Source organism: Anser brachyrhynchus, assembly GCF_964034855.1.
Source record: "Anser brachyrhynchus genome assembly, chromosome: 16".
NCBI classification, from domain to species: domain Eukaryota; kingdom Metazoa; phylum Chordata; class Aves; order Anseriformes; family Anatidae; genus Anser; species Anser brachyrhynchus.
The window spans coordinates 7,368,197-7,383,368 of NC_137734.1; the positions used below are offsets into that span (position 1 = coordinate 7,368,197).

Sequence of the window (15,172 nt, forward strand, 5' to 3'; positions counted from 1 at the left end):
AAGCAAATAAGCTCCTGGGTGTGATCTCAGCCTACTGATGTGAACTAACCTGACTTTAACAGGTCTCAGTGTGTCTTTGGGAGAAAAACAGGAGGAGAGGCCACATGGAAACCTCGCCTCTTTCTTATCCCATTTACTTGTAGAAGGTGCTAACCTCAGGTCTAGCAGAGATTAAGCACTTTGCTAACAGTATTACATGTTTAATTTAACTCCTAAGAAGCTCAGTGGTTCCAGCTGGAATACCTAAAAACTTTTACAATGAATACTGAACTATTATAGTGAATCTTCTCACAGTGAAGATTTTTTAACTCTTATAATTGTTTCTCTGCTGCGTTTAATTCCACTTTAGTGCCCATACCTTTAGAGAAGTAACACTATGCCAGACTCAACAGCTCAGTGCTTATGACCATAGATACATAGAATATATGAATTAATTTGTTGTTGTTTGTTTGTTTGTCTGTTTTTAAGCCTACACGTTTTCCCTGATTTTAGGCTGCAAGTGCTCGCCAATCTATGAGGAGAGCTGACACAAACTGCCATCTTTTTCTGCTTTTCCCCTCATGGCCAGTACCTCCACGTGCTGGTCGCGTTTATTATTCACTTTACTGTACTCTTTATTTATTATTCACTTTACTGTAGTCTTTATGTATATGTTTATTAAGCAAACTACTCCGCAGTAGTCGGAGGCCACCGGGGCTCCAGCGGCGTGCCACCACGAGCCGGCCCAAGCCGTTTCGCCCCACCGGGGCCCACAAAAGCCCACTGATGGCGGCCCCTTCCGAGGCGTATGGCCGTATTTACATTTACAAAGAGGCGGCCGATGGGGCCCCGGGGGCGGAATTGCGGCCCCGGCCCCGTGCCCCACAAAGGCCGGCTCGGCCCCACACCAGGGGCAGCCACCGGCGGCGCTCCGGGGCCCAACGGCTCCTCAAGGGAGCCGCGGGGGGGGGGGGGGCACTGCCGGGCCTCCCCGCTCCTTACGGCCGGCCCCGGGCCGGGGGAAGGCGGGGAAGGGAAGAAGAGAAAGGAGGGGAAGGGAGGCGAGGGGCAGGGCCTGCCGTGAGGGCGGAGCGGGCGGCCGGGGGCTGCCCGAGCAACAGCTGCGGCGGGAGCGGTTTACAAACAGTGCCCCGAACGCCAGCGCCGCCGCCGAGTCCGGGCTCCGGCGACACCGCGGGCGGCCGCCCCCGCTCCCCTCCGTCCCTCCTTGCCCCCACCTCAGGATGCCGGCCGGGGAGGCGGCTCAGGCGCAGGTGAGGGAGGGCTGAGGGTCGGCTGCAGTGAAGGGGGGCTCCCCTCCGGACCCCCTCCATCCCCTCGTGTCCCCCCCTACTCATCCGCTCACGGGAGGGGAGCCGCAGCCCTTTCCCCGCGGAGCTGGTCCCCGCGCGATGGAGGGAGGCGGTGGTGAGGGGCAGCACCCCCGCAGGGGGGTCCCCGCTTTGTGAGGGGCTGGGGGGGCCCCCTCGCGGCTGTCCCGGAGCTTGGAGGGTGTGTGTGTGTGCGGAGGGGGGAGGCTGAGGAGGAAGGGCAGGTGAGGGGGGGGGGGGCAGGTGAGAGGCGGCGGAGCAGCAGCAGGTAACGAGCCCCTCCCTGGGGGCGGTGGGGGGCGAGCGCAGCCCTTCCCAGCCTCCCTGCCTCCCTCCCAGCCTCCCTCCTTCCCTCCCAGCCTCCCTCCGGTGCCTCCCCGCCGTGCCCGGCTCCTTCCTTCGCCCGCCCCGGGGTCGCCTCCCCCCTGCGCCCCCCGCGGCCAGGAGGTGTCCCCAGGTCCCGCTGCGGCCCCTGCCCCTTCCCTTCCTGCCTCCCCGGGGCTCTCCCAGCGCCGAGGCTGGGCTCTGGGGGCTCCTCTGGGCTCGGGGGGAGCAGGGGGCACCCGCTTCTTTGTGAGCCCGAGATGGTCCTGGAGGAAGGATTTGGAGTAAGTGGCTCGTGGGGCCGGGGATGGGGGGGTTAATGAAAAGTTTATCGATCCGTTTTGCCATTTTTATTTTTTTTTCGTTTTCCTCTCCTAAAGGCTAAACCCTTCCTCCTAATTTCTCAGGCATCGTGTTTCTTCTCTCCTTTTTTTTTTTTTTTTTGAAGAGGAATAGGAAGTTTAGAAAATAAATAAATAAGCCCCAACTGACTTCTTAGGCAACAAAGACGTTGCCAAGCGAGGACAATAAAATTCTAGAATATCTAGAGATTGAATTTCACTCCTGCTCCGTGATACCCGCCGGACTTTCTGTTCCTGGGGGTGGAGGGGGGGGGTGTTTGTTTGTTTCCCACACAGAAAACCTGCAGCCAGAGTGAGCTGTGTGTGTACTCTAATGAGCCATCCCATAAACGTGCTGTGTGACTCCCAGTAAGTATCTGAATTGAAGTGTAATAGTTTTGAAGTGGCGGTGAACAACAATCTTTATGCTGTGTTATTGATCTGCTGATGAAAGGCGTTTCGATCTGAAAGGGGTTTAGTTTAGGGTTTTTGTGTGCTTAAAGGTTTTTTTTTTTTTTAAGGCAACAACACTTTTTTTTTTTCCTCTTTCTGAAATGACCTTGAGAGCTTTAAAACTCCATCAGTTTCTACCCAGTGGCTTTGAGGGGAAGGCAGTAGCAGAAGCATCTAGTGAAAATCGAAAATAGAAATAGGAACTGAAGTAGGTGCAGTGAAATGTTTTCTTATAGAAGTATGTGAAAAGGGAAGTTTTTGTAAGAATGTGTGAAAAAGAAGAGAGGGAAATAACGCAGTTTCAGATGCAACGAGAGAGCGAGCATATCATTCTTCACATTTTATTAGGCCCTGAGCTGCAGGACTGATACGATCTGGAAGACACCGAAATAAAACGCCTAACTACAAGTTGAATAGCAGGCATTGACTTGCTGACCAGGGCTTACATGCTCCTTGCTTGGGGGGGGCTGGCTCTGCCTCTGCAAAGGTATCGGAGCACCGAGCTATGACAATGGCTTGCGAGCGCTTTCACGCCATGTTTTATTGCTCCTAGGAGCTCCCACTGCCTGTAGGTTTGGGAACACGGCTGAGACTTTAATTCGGGATGTCCACCCCAATGTTCAAGCGTTTCCTGGGATAACACAGAAGGACGGTTTTACATCAGGAGGATAAGCTGCATTCTTTGGCAGAGGGGGAGGGCAGGGGGGAAAGGGTGGAGGAGGCGTTTTTTTTTTCTTCCCCTTTAACTAGTTCTGTAACTGAGTCAATATTTTAAGATCTGTAGCAGGAATGTGGCTTTGTGATCACTGATCTTTCTGCAACACTTCTGAAAAGGAGCAATACTGTAATTCCCTGCGAAATATTCGGGTTTTCTCTCTTTCGGCTCCCGCTTGCAATCGGTGTGAGTTTTCAAGTTCTGCCTTTTAAGTTTGTTAGGGTGATGAATATGAAAAGCAAATAACTTCAGAAACGCGGTTATTACAGGGATTATTGATTGGCTTGGCCTACAGCCAGCAGCTCTTCTGCCGGCACCGGAGTTGCTGACTTAAATTCTGGAGATTCTTTCAAAATATGTAAGTCTTTGTGCATCGTTAAACAATATACCGGGCTATTTAAGAACAGTAGATCAGTTTTTTAGTTAAGGTTGTTCAATTATGTCTTCATCGCTTTGGAGTTGGTTGAATGACTTGACATGAGATTAAGCACAACAAAAGAAAAGGCAGGGGAACAACAGCTGCCTGCCAGCACCAGAGCACTCGTATTCCTAGCAGTTAAGCATTTTTACCTTCTAGTATTCTGTGGTGTCAGGTTTAAACGTTAATATTTATATTCGTGTTTACAAGAACCTTAGGCATTCTGATAACACATCAGGCACTGAGTCCTGGCTATTCGTGTTTTGGGGTTGTTTGTCTCTTGCATTTTTAAGAAAACTACCTTCAGATCTGATACTAAGGAGTGAATTGATCTCATTAACTTTTCAGACAAAAGTAGCAAACAGTTCCCACTAGTTTGTACTTGTTTAGTTACTGTGTGGTAAGAACTTTAAGGTGTGTCCTTAATGGCAGCTGACGATTCTTGCTGAGAAGCCTTGTTTATTTTAGGTAGATGTTTTATACAGAATTTCCAGTGGGACGAATTACTACACTGCCTGCACTTAGCCTTTCTGAAGACTGGCTGTAAGCATAAGAGAATAATTTTACCATGCTGCAATCAGTATATATATTTTTAAATTAAAGTCATTAAGTTTTACTGTGTATTTTGAGGGTTTTCCTACTTCCTTTGTTTAAACGTTCTTAAACGGTGCATATCATACATGAATTTAAAACATTCATATGGCACTATTGGGCTGGATTTACATTTAAAATGAGTACCTACATTCTTGCTGATCAAAATAGAAAAAGTATTTCTTTAAATAAGTGGATGTTTTCTGGTTTTGAATGTGGTAAGAGGACTATATTTGTATCTTGTAAACAAAGTTTCGTATTAAGTAGTCTTTACAGAATGGCTTCCAGGCTTTGGATTAGAGGATTTTTTCCTTCATTTTAAGTGAATATTTTTTTGTCCTTTGTTTTGGTAAGGGTGGGGGGAGCAAGATTTAGCACAGGGGCTGGAAAGGGGAAGCTAATAAACTTTAGCACCTTTATCAGACTGTCTTATGAAAGGTTACTTCATTTTGGCTTCCTCTTTCATGAGATCACATTCAAAAATTCCTTTTTGAGCACTTCTAACCTTCAGAAAGTACCTTCCCCTTACTGCTATACTTTCATGTAGAATGAGGTTGCTAGATTAATATCACATTTTATATGAACAGAGTGCTAAGCTATTACTGTGATCAGGGGAAATAATTTTAAAAGGGAACTCTTGAGTTTCCCTTGACTTTCAAAACAGCGATTACAATAAACTCTTAATTACAAACTCTCAGATTTTTGTAACTAAGGAGCTCTGGGGAAACATTAAGTAAATTTTAACTTCCCTTTGTTCTTGGGGACTTTTTTTGTCCCAACTCTTTCTAACCTGAACCTTGATATGGAATTCATTGTCCTGGTAAAGGATTCCATGCTCTGGGTATGTAAATACACTCCCTCTTTCCTGTGTTATGAAATGTGCAACTACCACTGGCATATGGAAAGAACAGCCCCGTACCCCCTTCTCCTCCCCAAGGTAAAATGGGCTAAGCTTTCTTTTCTTTGCAAGCAGCTGAAAGAAGAGTTTGACCTTTGAACTCCCCCTCACACTTCCACCCTGCTTTCAGGATGATTAAATAACCAAGGATATTTGCCTGTGTCTTATGCTTATTTATCTCACTTAAAATGTTCTAATACTTAACTGTTGAGGTATTGTCTTTAAATATAGCAAGATAGTACATTTCAGCTACAGCAGGGCTGCCATTTGCCAGCTCAGCCCTCTTATTTTTGAGACTCTGGATTTAGAACATCAGCATTCCAGTAAGATCCTCTTTCCACATCTCATAACTGCATTAATTTCAAACTACTATTTGCTTTTAATGGACTCGGGGCTGTTTCTGATGACCCTTGACCCCCCACTTTTAAGGTAACTTTAGTAACCAAAAAGTTGAACAGAGTTTTTCTTTGTGGCGCATGAATACGATCAGGGGATTCTGCTGACTACTGTATGCATGCTTTTAGAGAGATGTGACTCATACCACAAGAGATTTGCAACTGAAGACAAAAGTAAGGAAAAGGATATGACCAAGCTGTGTAAGATTCTCAATGTGTTGTATTTTAAGATTTAAAAAAAGGCACGCTTTTCCAAGCTAAATTTGCCTTGCTTTTTCTGTACCTCCAAACACAAGGCTTTGGTTTTAAAACCAAACACAAAGATTTGGTTTTAAACATCAACTTTTTTTTTTTTAGTGAAATTCCCAAATTTTGTTTTATTGCTGGTAAAAACTTATGTCAACAGGAGAAAAATATATTAAAATTTCTACTGTTACAATCATATGGCTTTGGTCAGGGTAGTTTATAGCTTATAAATCTAGCTGCTCTTGTGATTCTTCTCCTTCTTTTTCTTTTTTTCTTTTTCTTTTCTTTCAGTGTCGGGGGGGGGGGGGGGAGGGGGGGGGAACAGGCTCAGTGGTGTGATAGGAACTGACATCAAGTTTCAAAGTAAACCAGGGTGGGTGCTGGGAGAAGTGAGGTATAAATGCAAAAAGAGACATACTTGTTTATGTACACACAGTGTCTGTGAGTGTGTTGCAGAAGGAATTAGTACTCAGACTGCCTTGGGAATTTCAAAAGAAAGTAGAAGAGGAAATGTAGTTAAAATATGCAGGAAAATCTATGTAGATCAGTGTGACTTAGAGATTTGAGCAGAAACCTGTCCACGTATAAGTGAATAATTGACCGGGTAGTGATTTTCTATGTGCTAAAGATTTTATGTAACTAAAGTATCAAAGTCTGAGTTTGTTTATGCACAACAGGTACACTTGCATTTTTCTGTGTAATAAAGTGTAGAGCAGTTTGCCTCTGACATAAGCGACTGTAGGGAATTAAAGGCCCTTGTATCGCGCTTATGCGTATTGTGGTGGTTGGGAGCTGATTGGGTGGGACCTTTGGGGTTATGTCAGCCTCTGTTTCTTCTCCTACACAGGTAGGAAGAAGCAAATCAGATGTGCTCCAAAACATGTGATGTACGTAGTTACATAGTGTACTGTTAGGAAAATGGGCATAAAGGTGGTCTGGAGAAACCACTGATTTTGTTTAGTTTTAGTGCTCATTTCTAACCTTTTTTTAATGCTAGTAAAATTTCATATAGGAAACTTCTGCTTATTTCTTCTTTTCAGAAAGGTCAATTTCTTGTGGATGCTGACTCTGGTTTCTAGGATAGCGTGACACGTTGAAGCCCAGTGAGGTGCACTATGCCATCTCATACATCCCTTCAGTCCAATAGTGTTGGATAATGTGATGCCAGGGAACTAAAAATCGAGTCTCCATCAGTTGGTGCTGGCCTCTGGAAGAGCTCCTACCTGCACGGAATAAAGGAGGCAGCGATTTGAAATGTCTATTTCTAGCACACTTCTATTTTAGTATCTTCAGATGCTATGCCAGGGGATGACTTGAGTAGCAGTAAATGTCTTTCCATCAGGCTGTGTACCTTTTTCCATCTTTCAGGACTGATTTTTGCTAATATACACTTGTGGATATCTTCAAAGTGACAACTTTGAAGTCAGCCTGCTGCAGAGGGGAGGGGTAAAAAGCTGCTGCTTTTTTTCTCCCAAAGTACAGGGGCTTAAACTGTGCTGGGTGAGAGTTAGATTCAGAGTTGAAATCAGGTGAGAGGACTAGGGAAGACCAGTGACCTGGACAAAGTGAGCTCTTTGGAAGTGACTACTACTCTCAAATTCAGGAATAACAAAGGATCTCTTTTCCTGTTATTTCACCTTTGCTGCCCAAAAGGATGCATCGTCCCTATAATTGCCACAGAGGAACGGCAGGCTCGTGAGTAGTAAGGAGTTGTCTGATTTGGTAAACTCTGAATTTACCACTTCTTTGTGGTGGTGGCTGCTGGAGAGATCTAACATGCTTCTGCCAAGAAGTGTTAAAAATAAATAAGTAAATTAAATTTGCTGTTAAGGTCTCTGAAAATACCTTCTTTCAAATGGAAACCAAAGCTAAACATATAGGGCGGTTTATGTAAGGTGAGACTGACTCAACAATAAAAATGTATCTCTTGCTGCACCGAGAGTCTTTACCTGTTGTGGGGAGAACAATAAACTGTTTTGTAAGGTAAGGGGTCATTGCCAGTTTAAGTGTGTGTAACTTCTTAATTTAATGAAGTTGCATCATATGGCAGTGGTGAAATGTGTCCCAGACTTATTTAAAATGGGATTGCTCTTGTCTTTCAGCCCTTCCACGCCAGGTATTGGCTCCTTCATATTGTCTAAAGTACACTTGCTTGTGTGGTTCTTGAGAAATTCTCTCCTAATCAGAGGGAGGGGGAAAAGAGAAAAATCTGGCCGTTAGAGCAGTCCTCCTAACTTCAAAAGTCAATACTTATTTGTAGCACTTCCTACTTTAATGCCAAGAATTAGTCTCTTTTATATTTGCTCTTGCTCTGTGGAGGAAAAACATGTGCAAAGTGATGCAAGCTTATATGTTCTCTGCTTTAAAAGGAATAATTACACCTTTTGATAGAAGAGGCATTCAGTTCACTGAGGGAGACGCATTCAGCTCATCCATCCTCTGCCAAAACAGTTAGACATATAGCCTTAAAGAAAAAGGGACTCCGCAGGAAAAGGTTTTTAGAAAAAGGATATCCTTTGTTTCTATTAGTATAGATGTCTGAAATGGGGGGGGGGGGGGGAGGGAGTTTTCCTAATATTGTTCATTATTAACTACTAGTTATTTTCCACTGGTGATTAAAATCCTGTTTGCTAGACTTCGGGGGGAAAAGGATTTGCATGTGTATCTGTCTTATCTGGCTACAAAAGAGTTTTCAATTCAAAATCTTTCTAAAGTGTTTGTGGAGAAATGCCTGGGTAGTAACATTCTTGTGTTCTGGTGTACGACTGTTCCTTTAGGTCTGCTTTTTGTGAATTGTCTTAGTTTCACTGCATTGGACAGCTCTAGTTGTGTGAGAAGGCCCTGTAACTGGGGGAAATAGAATAGCCTTTCTTTTAGAGAGGATGAAAAGATAGACCATGAAAACCCCTCCAAGAACTGAAGTTTAAGATAACTTTGAAAACTTCAAGCCTGAAGGATGAACACTTCAGTGTGTGCAGCATTTAGGGAGTGGAAATTCCAATTTGTGGTCATCTTTTATGTTCTCTTTTCAACCTGAACGTCTTCGTTTTGATCTTTTCCTGCAACTGAAACAAACAACTCTCTTCCTCCCCTTCCTCCCGCTAGATCTCCATTTCCTTTAAAGTACTCATGTTAGTTCTTTATCAGAATGAACTGTTAACAAACTTTTATTTAAGAACATTTTTGTACTTGAACGGTTGGCAGAAAAATTCGTGGTTGAGAAGCTGTGCTAGGTGTATTCACATGCTCCTCCGTTAACAAAGAAATGTACTGGGAAGTTGTTAAAATGATTTACAGTGAAAAGAGAGAAGGGAGTAGCTCTTCCCTTCCCTAGAAAGCAATAGGACACAAAGTAATGAAGAGTAAGTTATTGGCTTCATGTAGTGTTATGAAGAAAAGCTGAGTCTTCTGCTGTTCTGCAAAATAATGCTTTATCTGGGCTGACTTTTACAGCTTTCCAGTGTTCAGCTCAAGTCGCAGGCAGATGGGCACTGTACTCAGAAATCGGGTCTCAGTCCATGGAACATATGACTTGTTGCTTTCCCTGGGTTTAGGGGCTGCCATTTCTTCAAACTGAGGCAGGGAAGACATTTGTCTGCTATGGGAGAACAGCTTACTGCATGAGGTGTGACACACGGCTTTCCTAAAAGTAGGAAGGGCAATGTGTACTTGACTGAAGTCCAAGCACCTGTAGAGTCAACGTTGGAATTTCACGCTGTGGATCTCTGGGAACTCGACTAACGTTTCAGAGCAATTGGTGAGTTAGTCATAGCACCCCGCAATGACTTCTTGCCTCGCTTTCTGACTAAGCGGAGGGGCTTGTGAAGGCGCAGCACACCAGTGGTGGTGGCACCACAGAGCTCTTGTCACTGGTGGGTTCTGCAAGCACTACGCGAGCACTACTAGGATGCTGCGTGTACTATCTTGAGAGCTGGGAGCTCTTGAATATTGTTAGTGACTACTTGGGGGTGGTATTTCTGCTTAGTGTCTTCTATGCACACTTGGTGTGGTGCAACTGCCTTACTATGTGCAATGAGATGGATGTAATCTTAAAGAAAGCTCTAAGCTCTAAGTTCAGCCTTAGCTCTAAAAAAAATGAGAAGTTGTATTTAGTTATGCACAAGCTATTCTATGATCAATACTGCCCCGACTGTAGATGTGCCCAGCCAAAATAAAAAATCTCCATAAGGTGGCTTTCCTTTGCAAGCAAAGGGTGGAGGTTTCAATAAGGAAAAAGTGGTTAATTGCTTCATTTTATCTACGTTCATCAGGCAGAACTGGAACAGCTATTCTGCAAAAGCAGAAGTTTTAGATTGAAATAAAAAAGATGGTTAAAGAACTCGTCAGTGGTTTCCAATAAGCAATCATCAGTATAGGATCTCTCATTAGCAGCGTTGAAGAGGAGGAACCTGTTCTGAGGTATAAACGTGCCAAGAGGGGAAAAAAATCGTGTTCAATGACTCTGACCTCTTGAAACTGAGGAGAATTGAAGAAAAACTTTGAAAGCAGGTGGAATTCCTTTACATGCATGTTCCTGGAGTGCCTTGTACCTAGTACAAGTGAAGGTGGCTACTCCCCGGTGTGCTGGCGAGGCAGGGCTGTCTGCTGGCACGGGGCTGTGGGGCACTCGAGCCCTCTGAACTTCAGCGGTATGGCAAAAGAATCGGGGTATCCGTCTGTCCGTCCAGCAGTGCCAGCTTCACTACTGGCCTTGAGCTTAAGGACCTGCCAGCAGGTTGCTGAGGTTGTCCTCTGAGTACATCTTGCGTAGGAGATACAAAAGTAACCCAAGTGTCACTTATCTCCTAGCTGTAGCTTCTAGTTTTCTCACTTCTGTTTTTAAGAAACTGTTGCAGCAACTAGGTTAACTTCTGTAATTGGTGGGGTTTGCTTCTTGCAGTTAAGCAGCAGTCAGTTTTGCTAGCGCACAACTCACAAGGTTTAGTTGTTTGTCCTGCTACCAGCTATGCAACTTCTACTCCCAGAGCTCTGTAGTGTTTGAAGCAAGAAATGTGGTTGGACTTTGCTGTTCTCTGAAAGGTGTGTCTAGAACTTTTATTACATATTCATGGACGTTTTGAAATGCAGGAAGTAGAAATGCAATAAAATTACTACTGATCGGTCATTTCCCAAAGAAATCTTTGAGACTGTAACATGTAGTCTTTAGTTGTGTAATTTAATAAAAATAAATTAAACTTCTCTACAGGCACTTAATTAAAACTTTGTCAGCTCTAATAATCTATTTAGATGCAGCAGCTTTTTGGTGTGGTTATTAGGTGGTGTGGCAAGCGCAATGGAAAGATGTTCTCATCTGTCCAGCTCAATTTTTATTTATATACATTTTGTGGTGTTTATACATACAATGGGTATGGCTGTAAACGTGTTAAAATATTTGACCAAAGACCACATAGCCAACTCTGACTCCTGTGAACGGCTCTGGGTTTTGCTGGCAGGATAAAGCTCAGTAGATGGCATCCTTGGGGGAGAAGGACTCACCTGGAGCCTGGGCAAGGCGGGTTCCTCCCTGCTGCTTGTACCGGTGGGCCTGGGGCTCTGCTGGAGGTGCACGTTGTCGTCCACAAATGGTGACCAGGGAGGTCAGAAGATTTATTGACTCACTGAAATGTGAGGGGGGAGGGATAGTCAGCCTCTGTTTTCAACTTTGAGTTAATCTGCAGCAAACTTAGAGCTTTTTCTACAGCTATTGGGACCAAGGGGTTTCCTGTTGTAGTCTGCTCTTTACTCAAGATCTCTGGCTGTCGGACACTGGTATTGTGTCCTGTTCTTCATTTCTCTCCCCTGACCTTTTGTCTTCTGAAAGTGAAAGACTACAGAAGCTACCCCAGGTACTGCAATTTTTTTTTTGAGCCAATGTACAGACCTTCAGACATAAATAGTTACAGTGCCCCTCTAGACTGCAGGTTGTCTACTTTCCCAAGTAAGCAATAATATGGAATTAAGGCAACTCTTTACAGTTTTGCTGCTACGCAGAGGGTTTTGAATAACAGGAATGTAATTAATCAGCATTTTTTGATCCTCAAATCCAAGGCATATTATTATCTTCACTAGGAAGAAAAGTCTTTTTTTCAAATAATGGATAAAATTGTAGTGCAGATATTCAGCTTACAGTTTAAGCATGCATTAGCTTGTCTAAACAGTAAGAGCCCCTTTTACAAGCTGTTTGTCTAATCAGAGTGAAATATGAAATCACCGGATACAGAAATAAAGGTAGTCTTCCATCTCACCTGGAGAAAGTCACCTTCTGACTGTAGTAGTAGGGTCTTTTTTTCTTTTATTTGGTTATAATTTTGTCTAGTTGCATCTGCAGTTTTCTTTAGAAATTCTACCTGAAGGGTTTTTCCTGTCTATAGGTATTATCTCCTGTATATAATGGTACACCCGAGAGAAAAATAGTTGTCTGAGCTGCAATTAGGTGTTTGGATTCTAAAACAGGAATATCTTGCTCTGCTTTGCAGTGCTGCCTAGAGGATGAGCTGTGCCCAGTTCTTCAAAAGTGTTCTGAGCCTTCTATTAACAAAGTGAAAGCTTGAAAAGCATTCAGCAGCTAACATGGGTCAGTGGATGAGATACGGAGCTCTGAAGAGCCATGGAAGAATTCTTCAAAAGATTTGTTCTAGTCTACCAATACCCGTTAAAACTTGGACCCAAACTCCTCTCATGATCCGTGTGTTAGTTGTATACTTGGTATTTGCACATGCAGTTGTGAGGACAGGCTCAGTTTTTTTTACAATTCAGTAATTTTTACACTTTGATACAGTGAGATGAGGTGAGATTGAAGTGGACCAACTTCCCAAGAGCTTGCCAGATAAAATGTTGTCGATCATTTGAGGTTCATTTCATATGCATCAGTGACCAAACTAGGGCAGTTTCTAGATTTGATCCATGCCAGTCTCTTAAATTCTAATAATCTTGAAATGTTTTTTTTTTTAATGTTTCTATTACCATAGGCTAGGTTTGAGTGGAAACGTGTGGTGGTTCCTATTACAAGGATGCCCCTTCTACCCTCATCTCACCCCAGAATACTGAAATATCTTTCTGTGGAGGACAGGGGACTGCACGGGGATTTCTGATGGCTTTCATCTGTGTTTTCTCCACAGTGACTTCATTCTGGTTGCTCTGCCTGTTGTGTGTATGTTGTAATGCCACAAAGTGGGGAGAGTAACAGACTGGCATTTTCTGTATTCCTAGACGGCGAGGTAATGGTTGATGGTGACTCTCAGCAATTTGGTACGTGGGACTGCAGAGACACTGGCCTTTGGGTCTGACTTTGTCCCAAAGTGCCTGTGGCCTTTGTGTGGGATGATTCTTACGTCTATTGCTGCAGAGCACTTACCTGTGTCTCTGAAAGGAAGTGCATTAAGTTCAGTTTTTATCTTGCTTCGATATTCATTATAGGTGTTTAGGAGTCTTTCAAAGTGGCTGTTCATTTTTAGTTTGCAAATAATTTATTTTCAGACAGATAGCCACCATCTATGCACACGAGCTCTGCCACAGCATGTTATCCTGTTGTGTAAAAATACCTCCTAAAACTACAGTAGAAACAGAATGAAACAGCAAGTTGAAACATGAAGTAAAACATGCTAACCATTACTCTTTGATATGTTTTTCCTTATGCTTTACAGGAAGGGAAAGCTTTTTGAATATTTCAGCTTCAGACTTTTGTGATAGCTTCTCCACCTGCCTGTTAGGGCCGATTGAAAGCCAGAAAGTCAGAAGTGAGTGAGGAAGATAGCAAGGCAAAAGTGAAGGCCACAGCAGAAGCGATTCAGAAGTGTCGCACCACAGACTGAAGCTGCCTACTACAGAAGGTTTTTGAGTCATTATGAAAAGAGGAAGTGTTAATCATGGCAGTGATTAAACTGTAAAAGGGGATAAAGGCCAGAGTCGGAGATTTTGGCTGCAGAAAATTTGGGTTCTGTTGCCATCAACCTGTCAGCCTGTAGCTTGTTCCCTCTTACGCTTTCTACCCTTACCCCCCAGTCTCCTTCTGTTTTGAGTTTTTGGTCTAGTCCTGAAACAATGTGGCTTTAAAAAAGCTAGAAGGGACCACTATGGGTTCTTGGTACTGAATCGAATTGTTGTCTAGACCTTGGTTAGATGACTGGACAATGAGCAGATTAAGCTCTGGAAATGAAGGAAAAAATGGAATACAAGCAGTTGGCAAAAGTTATTTTATTCTGTGTTGGCATTTGGGTGATTTTTTTTAATCCATCTTCATGAGGTTACATTTTTTGTCTCCGTGGAGGCAGAAAAGGAGCTAACTTTGCAAATTAAAACCAAGATATACTCAGGACCAGGCTATAGTGCAGTGAGATGAAGTGTTTGAGAGGTTGGACCTAACACTCCTAGCAATGTGTTGTCGTGTTTCCTTTCCCTGGTGGTTATTTTACCTGGGATTGACTGTTCAGTGGTAGACAAAGGTTTCTAGTATATCTGAAGGCTTACCAAACCCAGGGTCTGAGGTAGTTGCCTTTTGGCTTCAGTGGGTTAAAGGTCCTGTTCCCCCCTCCCCAGCTGATGGCTGCAGAGGTACTGGTTGTGGGAGCGTCATCTGTGCCTGGTAAAAAGTTTCAATTTTCCACCCAAATGTAACAATGCCTAAGTGGAAGTCCAGAGGAAATTAAACAAAAAAAACTACTTCGCTTGTACTGTCTTCTGCTATATGAGCTATAGAGCATATTGTGTTCTGAGACATTAATTCAAGTAATGTGAATCACTAGCCAGCTGTCTCTTATGAAATAATTTGTGAAAGTTTGAGGCTTGAGTCAAATTTTAAATGCATTCTTTTCATTAGATATTCGTGCCTTTGGAAACGTCCTGAGATGAGGCGCATTTCCCATTCAATTTATATGGTCGTGTATTATTCTGGTAAACCTTTTCTTTACCCCCAAATTTGATCAAGAAGAATCCTGAACTCCAAAACTATAATTTGACAACTCTAAGAGTTGCTGCTAGCAGACCCAATAGTTCTTATGGAGTTGTGATTAAGTGTATCATAACCCTTTTAAATCCAGTGGAATCTGAAACTTTCACTTTGGAATAAAATCAAACACTTTCTGTTGCACACAATTTGAAATTGGAAGCATTTCCTTTCTAAGTGTAATAGTGGCCTCTTGGATGATTTTAAATACTAAACTACTGGTCAAGAAACTGTATCATTAGGCCACTCCAAAATGTGAGTTGATCAAATTGTGTCAAAGGTTGTAAATCTGTGGATGATATTAAAAGCTCTGAGTCGTGGTATTAAAGAATAGCTGTTAATACAAGGATTTGTACTTACACTTACTGTGTACTAGAACTATGAATGCTAATTCCAAGCTGTCTAATCTTGGCGAGGGGTGGTGATGGTGGGGTGGTTGCTCAACAGCTATTACTAAACAGATGAGCAGTTTTACCCTGCCTCTAAACTCTGGTTTCGCAGGTTCTTGGAAAGGTTACTTTGGCTTGCTGCATTTGTCAC

The 15,172-nt window shown here is 43.3% G+C and overlaps 1 protein-coding gene across 4 annotated transcripts in view; it reads left to right on the plus strand.

The window, feature by feature from the left end:
• Positions 1-1,068: 1,068 nt before the first annotated feature.
• The window catches only part of ZNF217 (zinc finger protein 217), a 28,026-nt gene continuing 13,922 nt past the window's right edge, over positions 1,069-15,172 (plus strand). The window contains exon 1 of one of the 4 annotated variants that reach the window (XM_080557797.1): positions 1,069-1,253. The gene's annotated coding sequence lies outside the window, so the exon portion shown is untranslated. Of the gene's footprint in view, positions 1,254-1,275; positions 1,919-2,322; positions 2,345-13,334; positions 13,521-15,172 lie in introns of those variants that run through there. The other 3 variants (XM_080557798.1, XM_080557800.1, XM_080557799.1) reach the window with 3 other exon arrangements.